General features: G+C 31.5%; 1 protein-coding gene and 1 long non-coding RNA gene across 2 annotated transcripts in view; one reads left to right on the forward strand and one right to left on the reverse strand.

Moving 5' to 3' along the window:
- LOC149476193 (uncharacterized) overlaps positions 1-13,675 on the forward strand; it is a 177,295-nt gene that overhangs the window by 143,567 nt on the left and 20,053 nt on the right. The gene's annotated exons all lie outside the window — the stretch shown is intronic.
- LOC149476200 (uncharacterized) overlaps positions 2,190-13,675 on the reverse strand; it is a 125,519-nt gene continuing 114,033 nt past the window's right edge. Inside the window, exon 3 of the long non-coding RNA XR_016317875.1 lies at positions 2,190-2,204. This is a non-coding gene — a long non-coding RNA (uncharacterized LOC149476200). The remainder of the gene's footprint in view (positions 2,205-13,675) is intronic.

A 13,675-nucleotide genomic window follows, 5' to 3' on the forward strand; every position in this document is an offset into this window, starting at 1 on the left:
TATTTATGCAACAACCTATGATCAAATCTAAAAGATGAAACGTTAGATACTTTATCATTTCTTCGAAAGTATTTTCAAAAAAAAAATAAGCTAATTTAAAATGCCTCTAAAACCAATGAATATGTTCTATTTCAAATAAAAATCTAAATATGAAACGTGAAATATTGTGAATATTGTATTGTCTTAAACATCATTATTAATTATTATATTTAATTTATATTATAAGTGATAACTTTGCTTCATATTGATAAGAATAATCATAAAAAAAAAAAAATGTGTGTATTTTCTTTCTTTAAATTACATGAAACAAAAATAATAATAATTAAAATCAATCCCGCAAATCCCGCGGGATCCGCGGGATTGATGATCTTAATCCCGCAGGCTTGCGGGATCGCGATTTTGATGCGGGATTGGATTCTCTATACGGAACCAATTTACGCGGTAATTTACCCTAGATATAAAGAAAACACAAGACAGTGGAGCGGCAGATACAATATTAATGCAGTTTTACATAGAATAAACTAGCTTTTACACCCCGATTTTGCTTGGGGTTTTACTTTAGCAGATGAACAAATGTTTTAATTGTAGTTGTTTAATTAATTATTGGTTCCTTGGTAGTAAAATAAAATTGTTTTTGTTTAGAATGGAACAGATGCGCTGTAAAAGAAATAGAAGGAAGAGAATAACGAAATGCAATAAGTAGTAAAAATCTACAATGATAGAGCAAATAAATAAGCATTAGATATTTTTAATAGAAAAACGTTAAAATTTCGATTTGCAGTTTTAAATAGATGTTAATCTATACTAATATTATAAAGCTGAAGATTTTATTTGTTTGTTTGAACGCGCTAATCTCGGGAACTAACTGGTCCGATTTTAAAAATTCTTTCGGTGTTAGATACCTAGCTCATTTATCGAGGAAGGCTATAGGATATAATATATATCATCGCGCTATGACCAACAGGAGTGGAGCCACGGGGGTGAAACTGCACGGAGCAGCTAGTATGATATAATTTGTCCAATAACGTTTGTCGGTTTGTCCCATACCCCACTAGGGGCATAAAATGAATTGGACCAAGATAATTAAATAAAATACCTGACCACACGCGAGTGCCATAAATTTTCGTAAAAGTGACAATAATTATTCTCAAATCCAGATAAAATTTAACATCGCATTACTGTACGCTCTTATCAATATAAAGAATGTACCGGTTTAGGCTGTTTAGGCACGAGCGTTTGACTCGCGTCAATATTTTTTTTAAATAATGTATACGTTTGCTTAGGTCCTGGCTCATTAACAGATTCAGAATACAAATGGAAATAATCTAGACATAATGTAGGTTCGAATGCAAAGTTATTAATATTTATGGCTTATATTATAGCTTTTTCGTTTCTATTCATTAAACAAGTATAATATCGCCAGTTTTGTAACCTGTTTAAAGAGTATTTAAGACAGTCAGTTGGAACAATAGAATAAATAAAATGAAACACCTTTGTAAACCGTTGGTAATTTTAAAAACAGTGTCTTAGACTAAATAATAACTGCATAAAACAATAAATAACACTGAACGTACGAATCTCTTTTGTTGTTAGATTAGTCTGATTAGTCTGTTAGGTATGATAAAAATTGGCATATCACCTTGGGAGTTACTATTTTTATAATTTTTCGGTATTATTAATTATCTATATGCCATACGGTGAATCAGCACTATCCAGCTCAACTTTTAGACCGTACTAGCTTAGAAAGAACTAGCTTTTTTACTTCCTTTAAGATGTTTACTCGAAATGTATAATGTATCTATGTATGTAAAGCAATAATCGATATTTTTAAATTAATTTTTAACCATAATTATAATAAAAACGCCACGTACGTAAAGAGCCTATCAATTGTCCGATTGGTGTTAATGGTGGACGATATCTGACTTTTTGTTTTATGTGTTCGTTTATTTGTCCATTCGAATCTCAGGAATACGATCATTGTGTTACGAAATTAAATAAAACCTTTTTCACTTTGAAATTGCTACATGTACTCTAATTTAAAAATAAGTGCGATAAAATAATGGTATTATTACGTAGAGTTTTATTTTATTTATTCATTCTTTGTTGCTAAGTCGTAACATATTTGTGTAATAATGGGTTTCTATAATAATTGTACACGCCCTCACTAATTTTAAGCTCATTTATCCGGACTCCAATAATTATTACTGTATACGTAGTAAATAATATTAAAGAACATATTATAATCTTATTATAATGTAGTAGGTAGTAGGTATGTTATGTCCTCCTGACAAGCTCCATAGAGTAAAAAATGACTTTAAATGTAACAGATGACACTAAAAATATAGCCTTAAAAGTTTAATCCAAGCATTGCTTAGACAAAAATATTATTCTTCATTCAAAGCTATAAAAAATTTGTAATACTAGTATAATTTACGGTACTTTTTTGCAAATCTCAGACAAAAGGCATTATAATAAATAATACAGCAATAAAATATTACGTTACGAAACTATTAAAATAATTCGACGTTGGCACACCGCGAAACATGATATTTTGCACAAATCCATTTTAATAAAGGACTTAAATAAATAATTGACGTATCCCGTTACAAAAGCTTGAATATAAACTTTTTCAAACAAAAAAAAGTTACGATCATTAATCCATAAGAACTCCTTGGCCGTGCGGAAAGAAAAAAAAAGTTAACAAATCTAAGATGGCGTCGCGAAATTTTGGCGGCAACCCGCTTGTCAAAATACAATACACGCGACATCTTTTGTGATTTTTCGATAAGAATTTAACGCCTCAAGGGATAATAACGAGATTCCTTTGTGCGAATTTTAGTTTGGATGAAAAAATAGGCAGATGGGCGAGCATAATGCATGGAGAGGCATAGTCAAGGACTAAATAATTGACATTAAATGAAGAGTGCTTCATGTGACAATATTGGGTGACTTTGTTGAGGATGCCTTGAAATTGGGGTTCTGTAAAATATTTACAATATAGTTTTTGTTTCATTATTCGATGTAGAGTTTTTAATTTTTATATTGAAAAATTAACAAAGCATGCATAGTAACATGACAGGAAAGCACAACATGTAATTTTTCTTCATTACTACTAATATTATAAATATTATAAATGCGAAAGTTTGTGAGGATGTGTGTGTATGTGTTTGTAGTAAAGAGTACTTTCACGCAAATACTACTGAACCGATATAAATGAAATTTAGCACAATTATAGAGGGTAACTTGGATTAACACATAGGATAGGTTTTATCCCGGAAATCCCACGGGAACGGGTTTTATACGGGTTTGAAAACGCGGGCGAAGCCGCGGGCGAAAAGCTAGTTATTAGATATATTTCGAATAAGTATGTTATTATTTAATGTTTAAATTGTTTTTGTTTTTTGTTTTCAGAACATCCTGCCGGCTCTTCAAGTGCTAAATATGTGATATTCAAAGAGGAAATTTAACGTTATGGAAGATGAAATTATATTAATTAATGTTACACGTTTAGATATTTAGTTCCTTTGTAATAGTTTTAAGTTGTGAAGGCAAATAAATGAGCTTTTTATTAACTTTAAATAAACATTAATTATAACTAGGAACAACCAGATAAAACCCTACGCACCCGTATTTATAAAAAAATGAAATACAACAAAAAAAAATGTACATATAAATCTTTTAAGTCATTTACTAGTTATAGAATGAGAATTACGATACGTTTAAAATATACGGAATTTTACAACGAAAAGCGGCACACTCTTGACCGTTGTTACAAGGTGCTAACAGTTGACTTCATTAATTGTTCACTTCATAATAAAAATAAAGCAGGTATAGATAACAATTGAAATAGAAATAAATTGTAAAATCATGTTTGACACATTTTTTTTAGTAGGAAATGAAATAAGTTGAGTGTCTATGAATATTTATTTATTTATCTTTGGAAAACAGACAATACACTGTTCCGTCTGACCGGTTGGCTTGGTTGGTAGTATCCCTGCCTTGGGGTTCGATTCCCACCCGGGGCAAATATTTGTGTGATGAAAATAGGTGTTTTCTCTGTCTGGGTGTTAATACCGATATACCTACCTATATTTAAGTATTTATTTAAAATTATATATGTTTGTATATTAGCCATCTGGTTTCCATAATACAAGCGAAATCTTAGTATGGGATCAGATCGTTATTTGTTATAACTTTAAGTTATAAGAAACAAACACAAAATACTATACTTACACATAATATCAACAAAGGTTCCATATTTGATCGAAGATTTGATTTTATTATGAATAAACTCAAATACAACTGATAGGTACTTACCGAGAAGTCTTTCATAATAAATTGATTCAAATCAAATTAAGTTAAATAACAAGATAGAACCTACAGAAAAGGCTAATTTTTTGTCTTTATATTTTACTAGATTTGCGTCCACGGTGAAGCTCAAACTGTCTAAGATTAAAAAATATATACCTAAGTAACTAGTTGTGCCCCGCAATTTTACCTGCAGTGCTCCGCTCCTGTCGGTCTTGACTAGATTAAATATAGCCTTCTTCGATAAATGGGCTATCTAACACCGAAATAATTTTTCAAATCGGACCAGAAGTTCCTGAGATTAGCGCGTTCAAACACACAAACAAACTCTTCACCTCTATAGTAAAGTATAGATACATAAACTACTACATAGATACATACTAAAACCGCATTCGAGAATCAAGCTATCGTTGATGAAAACAGAATGAAAATTGGTGCAGTAGTTTTGAGTTTTTCGTGGATATACAGAAATACGCAACAATTGACTTTGTATTAGAATATTAGTTTACTGGAATATTAACTTAGCATATAAAAACTTTATGAACACAGACAAAACCGCATGTACAACTTATAATAAAAATGAATGTATTTTTATTATTATTCAATTACCCACTTAAAATTATCCATAAATTGTATTCCCTTTGAGACTGCGATAAAAATACCAAAATAAAAAGTGTATCAAATATCATAATTTGTTGCTGATATGTATTTCATCAATTTTCAAATAAGGGCCATCGTACATTGAATAATAAATAAAAAATAATAATATATCATGGTTTTTATTGTATGTATTTTGCATTAGACGAGATTGGGCAATATTATAGCGTATGTACCAGAATAACATAATAATTAATCAACTGCTTTATGGTAATTGACTGCAGGTGAAATCGCAGGGCACAGCTAGTAAATTAAAAAATTAGTGTCGATTGACAAAAGAATGCTACTGCACCTTTTAGTTACGTTGGTTTGATGACAATTTAGTGTTACATTTATAAGTAATTTACTACTTTCTATGTTATTAAAAAATAAAAAATAAATTGAGTACATATCTTCTTTTACCTTTTATTACACAAAATTATTATATCTTAAAATTATTTATATTTTAAAAACAAAAATGTACTATACATACATAGTTAATTTCGAAAAACATAAAATTACAAACACAAACATTTATATATTTAATTAGACTTCTAGAAGCACTTTTGAAACGTCATAACATATTTTAACATTTACCACCGATTCTTTTCTTCTTTCACTGTCGGATAAATAAGTCGATGAAGCTGTTTCGTAGAGGTTTGATATTACAACACTGAAAAACGAGCATTACATATTTTTATATAGATATTTTTAACAACCAGGAGGAACTGGGATAGAAAGGACTATATAATAAATAATATAATAAATAAATAAATAAATATTTTAGGACAATTTTCACACATGGCACGATCTGATCCCATACTAAGCTTTTCGCTTGTGTTATGGAAACCAGATGGCTGATAAACATACATATATCATTTTAAATAAATACTTATATAGATAATTAACACCCAGACACAGAGCAAACATCTGTGTTCATCACACAAATATTTGCCCCGGGTGGGAATCGAACCCACGACCTCTGACTTGGAAGGCAGGGCCACTACCAACCAAGCCAACCGGTCAGTCAATACTGAAGTAAGTCCTTGTTCAATGACCGCCAAGCCTTAATTATAAGGCATGTTAAATAAACAAGCGGATAGCATCTCGCAGTTTACTTGCGTATGAAATATGCACATTTTTGCTGGAGACCGTGTTATCTGTAATCTTAAATGGGTGTAGGGTGTGTACACGTTTGGAGTTTAAGCTGGAAATAATACAATTTTAGAGTGATATTCATTTATGATGCAATATCTATACTAATAATATAAAGGTAAAGAGTTTTATTGAATGTATTGTGGACCTGCCCCCCTAGTCAAGTGGCTTTCTGTTAGCGTAGCGTTCAATAGAATAGACTACGAATGTATGAGATTGACGTAACCTGTAGATACGTAACGTATTAACGGATATATACGTATCTACAGGTTACGTCAATCTCATACATTCGTAGTCTATAATTGAACGCTACGCTAACAGAAAGCCACTTGACTAGGGGGGCTGGACGCATATCTACTGGACCAATTTCAAAAGGTTGATACAATGGACTTTATAAGATTTATGTTTATATTAAATGAGCACGAAAAAGGTTGTTTGAAACTAATTCGATTGGTGTCGAACTGTTGGTATCCTTATGATGCAAAACGTGAACTAGATACTAAAGCTATAACAAAACATATTTATTTAAAAACCTGCTTGAATCCATAGTTACTTTAAAAAATTCATACGCATTTCTAGAAATAATTGCGGCAGTGTATATTTTTTGTATAGGCGAAGGTGTATTGCAGTCTATTACTTGTATGATTTACCTGTTTACATGTACGTATAGATAGGTGATGATATCATAGATTGCATGTTTTTTTTTTTTAATGTATAAGTCGGCAAACGAGCTTGCGCGTCACCGTACAGAAAGCGATGATTGGCGCCGCCCATGAACAACCACAGACTCTGGAGTATTGTGGTTGCGTTGCCGGCCGTACTGTAATTCAGTTTATAATTTTTATTTGTGATTAACTATAAGTTTCATAAAAGTATTGTCACCCTAATATCCGATGAATTACATGATATTAATCCCCAAAAGATTATAAAGAAGGGAATTTAAAATTCGGCGAGACGGTCACTCGATACGTCTCGATATGCGAATAAATATATCGATTTAATATTCGTATTACTAAAATCGATATTTGTTTCGACTTTACAGCTTTCGTTGTTTAGGATTCGATTTCTTTGTTATTGTTTTTAGAATAAGTATACATAATAGTCCGTTTTCTTATGGGCATGCTTGTATGGAAAGGTATACATTTTTGAGTAAAGCAATTAAATTTGGTTCGAATGTTGTACTCGTCCATCTAAGCCCAAATCGCCTGGTAGCCAGTGTCTACTCCCCGGCAGAAGGGAGGGAGGAGGGGTTATAGAACAGAGCGCCCGGCGCTCGGAAAAAAAATTCTGGCGGATTCATTTGGCCCTTTGGGTCAAGTTTGGTGTCGTTATCAGGTAACTAGATGATGCCCAATTCATTCCCCATACCAGTTTTTTAGGGTTCCCTAGCAAAATATGTCACAATCTTTAAAATAATAAACTTTTGGCAGTGGCAAAATCCAAACAAACCAGTATATTTTTATATTTTTGTATCAAACTTGGTTTATAAAAAATACTGTCTGAAAGCCCATTTTATGCAGATTATAAAAACATTAACATAAAACATATATCTTACCATTTTCAATGTGAAATAAATTATAGAAAGTACAGGAACGTTCGTCAGCGCAGCGTAGGGGACGGCTAATATACCCGAAAAATAAGCAATAACATAAAACAAAAAACAATCAAGTGCGAGTCTGACTCGCCCATCGAGTGTTTCGTACTTATTTGTCCTATACCATGTTATCTTGTCTGGTAGGACCTGGTTAACTGATACACACACACTTTCGTCTTTATAATATTAGTGTGATTTTTAATCATCTTTAAATTATAAATGAAGTCAGGTAACATTGTTAAAAATAATATAGATATATAATAATAGAACATTTTTGGATTAATAATAATGACAACCACCTCCACAATTGAGTATTTGAATTAAATTTTTTTTTGTGATAAATGGAAAGATTATATATTAGTTTTATAACAAAACTGTTTTTATTTTTATTTTTTTTGCAATAATTCAAAAGTTATTTCAAAATAAAAATTAGTCTTTGAATCCAGTACCGAAGACACGCCGACAACTCCCGAAGCGTCACCCGAGCGCGTGTGACGTCATAATGTTAGTTTTCACTCATTGCAGTTGATAGAAAATTAAATATAGTTTGAAAAACTAAACAGGATAAAAAGATAAATTCATGAAATTATTGTATTGTTACCGAGTTTTTATAAGTATACAAAATTTAAATTAAATCCGTCGGTTTATAGTGGGTCTAAATCGAATCGAAAGGAGAATTGGTTACATACAAACATATGTTTTAAGCTGATCCTGGCGATCCTTATCAGGATAAATTTATGATATTATTGTATTGTCATCGGACCTTGATAAGTGTTCAAAATTTGAACAAAATCCGTCGGTTTTAAGTGGGTCAAAATCGAGTCGAAACTTCGAAAGGAGTCGGTTACATACAAACATACAGGTGAAGCTAATAAAAGCGTGTTAATAATAAATACAGTGTTTTGATCTATTTAATTTTGTTGTCATTATTAAATTACATATTAATTATATTAATTGTTAATTATATTATTTAAATTTATATTAAAAATGGCGTTATCGTTTTGTACCATTATGTACGAATACTACAAAGGCAACTCCTGACAAAAATCGGTGAACATAAATATATCAACATCAAGAATATTATTCGTAACTAACTAACTAATTCGGAACCAACTAACAAATCGTATGTAAACGCTATGTAGTATGTACTGCAGTTAATAATAGCTATAACATTATGACGTCACAACTGTGGTGACCGCAGTCATGGCGCGTTTTTAGTCACGTGATTCTAACTTAAATTTCATCAATTTTTAATTGCTTATAATTAACGGAAAAATTTTTTTTTGTAAGTTATTTGCATTAAATATCATTATTATTAATAATAAAGTTTCAAAATACATAAAAAAAATCAATAATTTTTTTTTTATTCAAATACTCAATTACATAATTCGGTACATTTGAGCTGGCGTATAAAACACTTCAATCTGGAATTGCAAGATTTCACGCACCGACATCTTATCAATTCAAAGCTTCTCTTTTCTTTTTATTTCAAATGGGCAAGGAATATTTTGATTTTTTTAGGTCCCTAAATATATACAGCCTGTAAAACTGCCCTTAAGGTGTGTTGTTTAAGGGCAGCTTCTGTGGGAGGCAAATTTTCGATTTGCCTGTCCGTTTTTGTTAAAAATTTGTTTGCGATCCTCATTTACTGTCACAGCGGGGAACAATGTGAAAAATAAACATGTACTTATAATAATTATAAAAAAATATAAGTTCTGGATAAGAGTATCCTTAAAATATCGTGACCGTCCTTACCTATCATGCATTGTAATCACAAACTTTTCAATTTTACTGTCCGCATATTTGCCACTGTAAAGTGCTTCAAATCCTCGTGTGCCATTCGGATATGCCTTCCATACCTCAAATGCGTGTGTACCTATAGTTCTTTTAGACCTTCTAGCTTTGGAACACACGATATAGTAGTAGTAGCCAAAATAATGTTAAGAACAGTCGACAGATATGACTAGTACAGAATATCATGTATTCCAAGCTAAAAGGTCTAAAAGAACTATAGGTACACATGCATTTGAGGTATGGAAGGCATATCCGAATGGCACACGAGGATTTGAAGCACTTTACAGTGACAAATATGCAGACAGTGAAATTGAAAAGTTTGTGATTACAATGCATGATAGGTAAGGACGGTCACGATATTTTAAGGATACTCTTATCCAGAACTTATATTTTTTTATAATTATTATAAGTACATGTTTATTTTTCACATTGTTCCCCGCTGTGACAGTAAATGAGGATCGCAAACAAATTTTTAACAAAAACGGACAGGCAAATCGAAAATTTGCCTCCCACAGAAGCTGCCCTTAAACAACACACCTTAAGGGCAGTTTTACAGGCTGTATATATTTAGGACCCTAAAAAATTCAAAATATTCCTTGCCCATCTGAAATAAAAAGAAAAGAGAAGCTTTGAATTGATAAGATGTCGGTGCGTGAAATCTTGCAATTCCAGATTGAAGTGTTTTATACGCCAGCTCAAATGTACCGAATTATGTAATTGTGGAGGTGGTTGTCATTATTATTAATACAAAAACGTTCTATTATTATATATCTTTATTTTTAACAATGTTACCAGTCTTCATTTATAATTTAAAGATGATTAAAAATCACACTAATATTATAAAGACGAAAGTGTGTGTGTATCAGTTAACCAGGTCCTACCAGACAAGATAACATGGTATAGGACAAATAAGTACGAAACACTCGATGGGCGAGTCCTTGGGCGAGTCAGACTCGCACTTGATTGGTTTTTGTTTTATGTTATTGCTTATTTTTCGGGTCTATTAGCCGTCCCCTACGCTGCGCTGACGAACGTTCCTGTACTTTCTATAATTTATTTCACATTGAAAATGGTAAGATATATGTTACATGTTAATGTTTTTATAATCTGCATGAAATGGCCTTTCAGACAGTATTTTTTTATAAACCAAGTTTCATACAAAAATATAAAAATATACTGGTTTGTTTGGATTTTGCCACTGCCAAAAGTTTATTATTTTAAATATTGTGACATATTTTGCTACGGAACCCTAAAAAACTGATATGGGGAATGAATTGGGCATCATCTAGTTACCTGATAACGACACCAAACTCGACTCAAAGGGCCAAATGAATCCGCCAGAATTTTTTTTCCGAGCGCCGGGCGCTCTGTTCTATAACCCCCCCTCCCTCCCTTCTGCCGGGGAGTAGACACTGGCTACCAGGCGATTTGGGCTTAGGTGGACGAGTACAACATTCGTACCAAATGGCATTGCTTTACTCAAAAATGTATACCTTTTCCCATAAGAAAACGGACTATAAGCCTTGCTTTTAACTTGGCTAGTGAAAATAATTAATAATACGTTTAACAATTTTTGAGGAATTTATGCGTTGAAAAGCACACATAATTTTCTTTAAGATAATATATTAAAATAAAATGCAGTATTACACTCTATTTAATAACAGTTTAAAATTAAATAAATAATATAGATTTCTAGAATATTCTACAAGTTTGGAAAAAAATGGTCTTATCGCTAATCAGTAATCTCTGCCAGAACACGTCTCTACAAAATAACCTATATTCATAATTCATTCATCATCCACTCTTCATATGTTTTTAATTTCTTAACGTACTTACTTAAGTGGCTCAAAAACCTTTTAATTTCAAGTCGGTTAACATAAATCAATACATTGCTACCGAGGATGTCATCAAATACCTATACAGCTGTAAAACTATTTACAAACAATATTCAAGTGTTTAATAGATTTTTTTGTCATCCGAGAGTCGAGACATGGTACAGTGATAACCTAACAGATGTTTTGTTGGTACAGTCGGGAGGAAAAGCAAAATATATTATTCTGAGTCACATAGGATGATAGGAAGCTTTTCACTAGAAAGTTCTGAACTCTATGTACTGCCTACTGGTATAACTTTAAAGTATTTAGCTTATGTTACATAATATGTATCTTAAAACTCAAACTCAAACATTTATTTATTCAATTAGACTTCTTCTAGAATTTTTGAATCGTCATTACATATTTTTAGCATTGACCACCGATTCGGAAAGCAGTATCTAGGGAGAAGCACCGGCAAGAAACTCCATAGTTGCTCTTTTAAATCATGTCAGTACTACAATTTAATTTTACAAAATATGTAACTACATATATATTATCATAATATGCCAAAGAACTGTCCTGTTGTTTATCCTTGTTTTTTTTTTAAATTTCCTTCTCATTTACTATAATAATAACTATGTGATTCCGGACTATACTTTCCTTTATAAGTTCATATTATAGTATTAGTAAAAAAGATTTCCGCCCGTGGCTTCACGTTTTCAAAGAAAAACCCGCATAGTTCCCGTTCCTGTCGGATTTCCGAGATAAAAAGTAGCTTATGTCTTATTCTGGGTCTTCAGCTTCCTACATACCAAATTTTATTCCATCCATCCATCCATTCTCACAAACTTTCGCATTTATAATAATATTAGGATGAACTAGATGATACAACATACCCGTAATTTTGGTTGTTATACTTTTCTTACGTTAAAATTGACTTATTATTTTTGCTATGCTACTAAAATTGTCCACATTTATACTTCTCTAAATAAATAAATATTTTTTTATAAAACTCGGTACACGACTGTATACACAATCAAGGAGTCAATCTGTTATCCCCATAACCACATACCGAACGTTTAACGCGACGGGAACATATTTTTTTCGCATTTTTTATAATGTCGACACTCCATATATTTTTTGTTATCTATGAGAGAATGTTTCAGATGTTATTTTTTTAATTTCTAGTCAATTCCATGATCTTCAAACTGTGTTGTGATTTTTCTAATTGCTTTTTGTTACAATTTGTCATAATATTTAGGTATCTAATCTATAGTTATAGGATTGACAAATTCAAATTAAAACCCATATAAATAGATACAGTCGTTTTTGTATAAATTTAACATAAATATATTGTAATTTGTAATGGATTGTATTAATTTAGCCCGGCGTTTTGAACTTACAAAACAGGGGAAGTTTTATCAAATTCGGTTCAGTAATTTAAGATCTACATGTGTCAAATAATTAAAATCTCTCATTATTGATAGCTCTATGCTTGGTATTGTAAGTTGACTTGTTTTTTGTTTTTAATTTTTTGCAATTAATATAGTTACTTGAAAATTCATGTTTATGTAATTTTGTATCATCAATCTAACGTTTAGAAACACAACTCAACAAAACTAAACTAAGATATCTAGCAACATAACAATTAAACATTTCTGAACGTATTCTAAAGCGGCCATTAATTAAAATTGTAAAGAACTGGTTCAATACAAAGGTAACAGAATTAAACGGTAAAAAGAAAGGAAAAGAAAAAAGAACGATAATGAAATGTTACGTGAGTGACGCTTTGACTATTTGACGGACAAATTATACGTTACCGATGCGCCCGCGCACCGTTAGAAAGTTATGTAGTTTAAGAGCTGAATATATAAAAGAAATAACAAACAATACGCTATGAAATGAGATTTTTTCATTGTTTATTGTTAAAAATAATATCTAATATGTTATATGTGAACTCCTTACTGTACTGGCTGGTTTGGTGATATAGGTATATATATATGTTTCAAATAATAAAACATGTCAGTTCTGTTCTGCACTTCATTCTGTTGTTTTATTATAGGTTATGGGCCCAGAGAATCAGTAAAAAAGCAGATTTTTTAACAAGAATTTCGTTTTGGTACGAGTGTTAAAAAGCTTTTTTCAACACGTTTTTTCATTGTGTTGTTGGATATTCGTGAAATAAAATTTTTATTTGGAATTACGATGGCGGCCAACTACTTGATAAATGTACCTAAATTACGTGGACGGGAAAATTACAGCGAGTGGTGCTTCGCGGCAGAGAATTTCCTAATCCTTGAAGGCATGAAACATTGTGTAAAGCCAGAAGGAGCGAGCGTAGGAGCTGCAGATGACGAATAAAACCGGGCAAAGC

This window comes from Colias philodice, chromosome 28 (assembly GCF_061535455.1).
Source record: "Colias philodice isolate Cphi_HAF_F1 chromosome 28, ilColPhil1 Martin Lab GWU primary, whole genome shotgun sequence".
In the NCBI taxonomy this organism is placed as follows: Eukaryota; Metazoa; Arthropoda; class Insecta; order Lepidoptera; family Pieridae; genus Colias; species Colias philodice.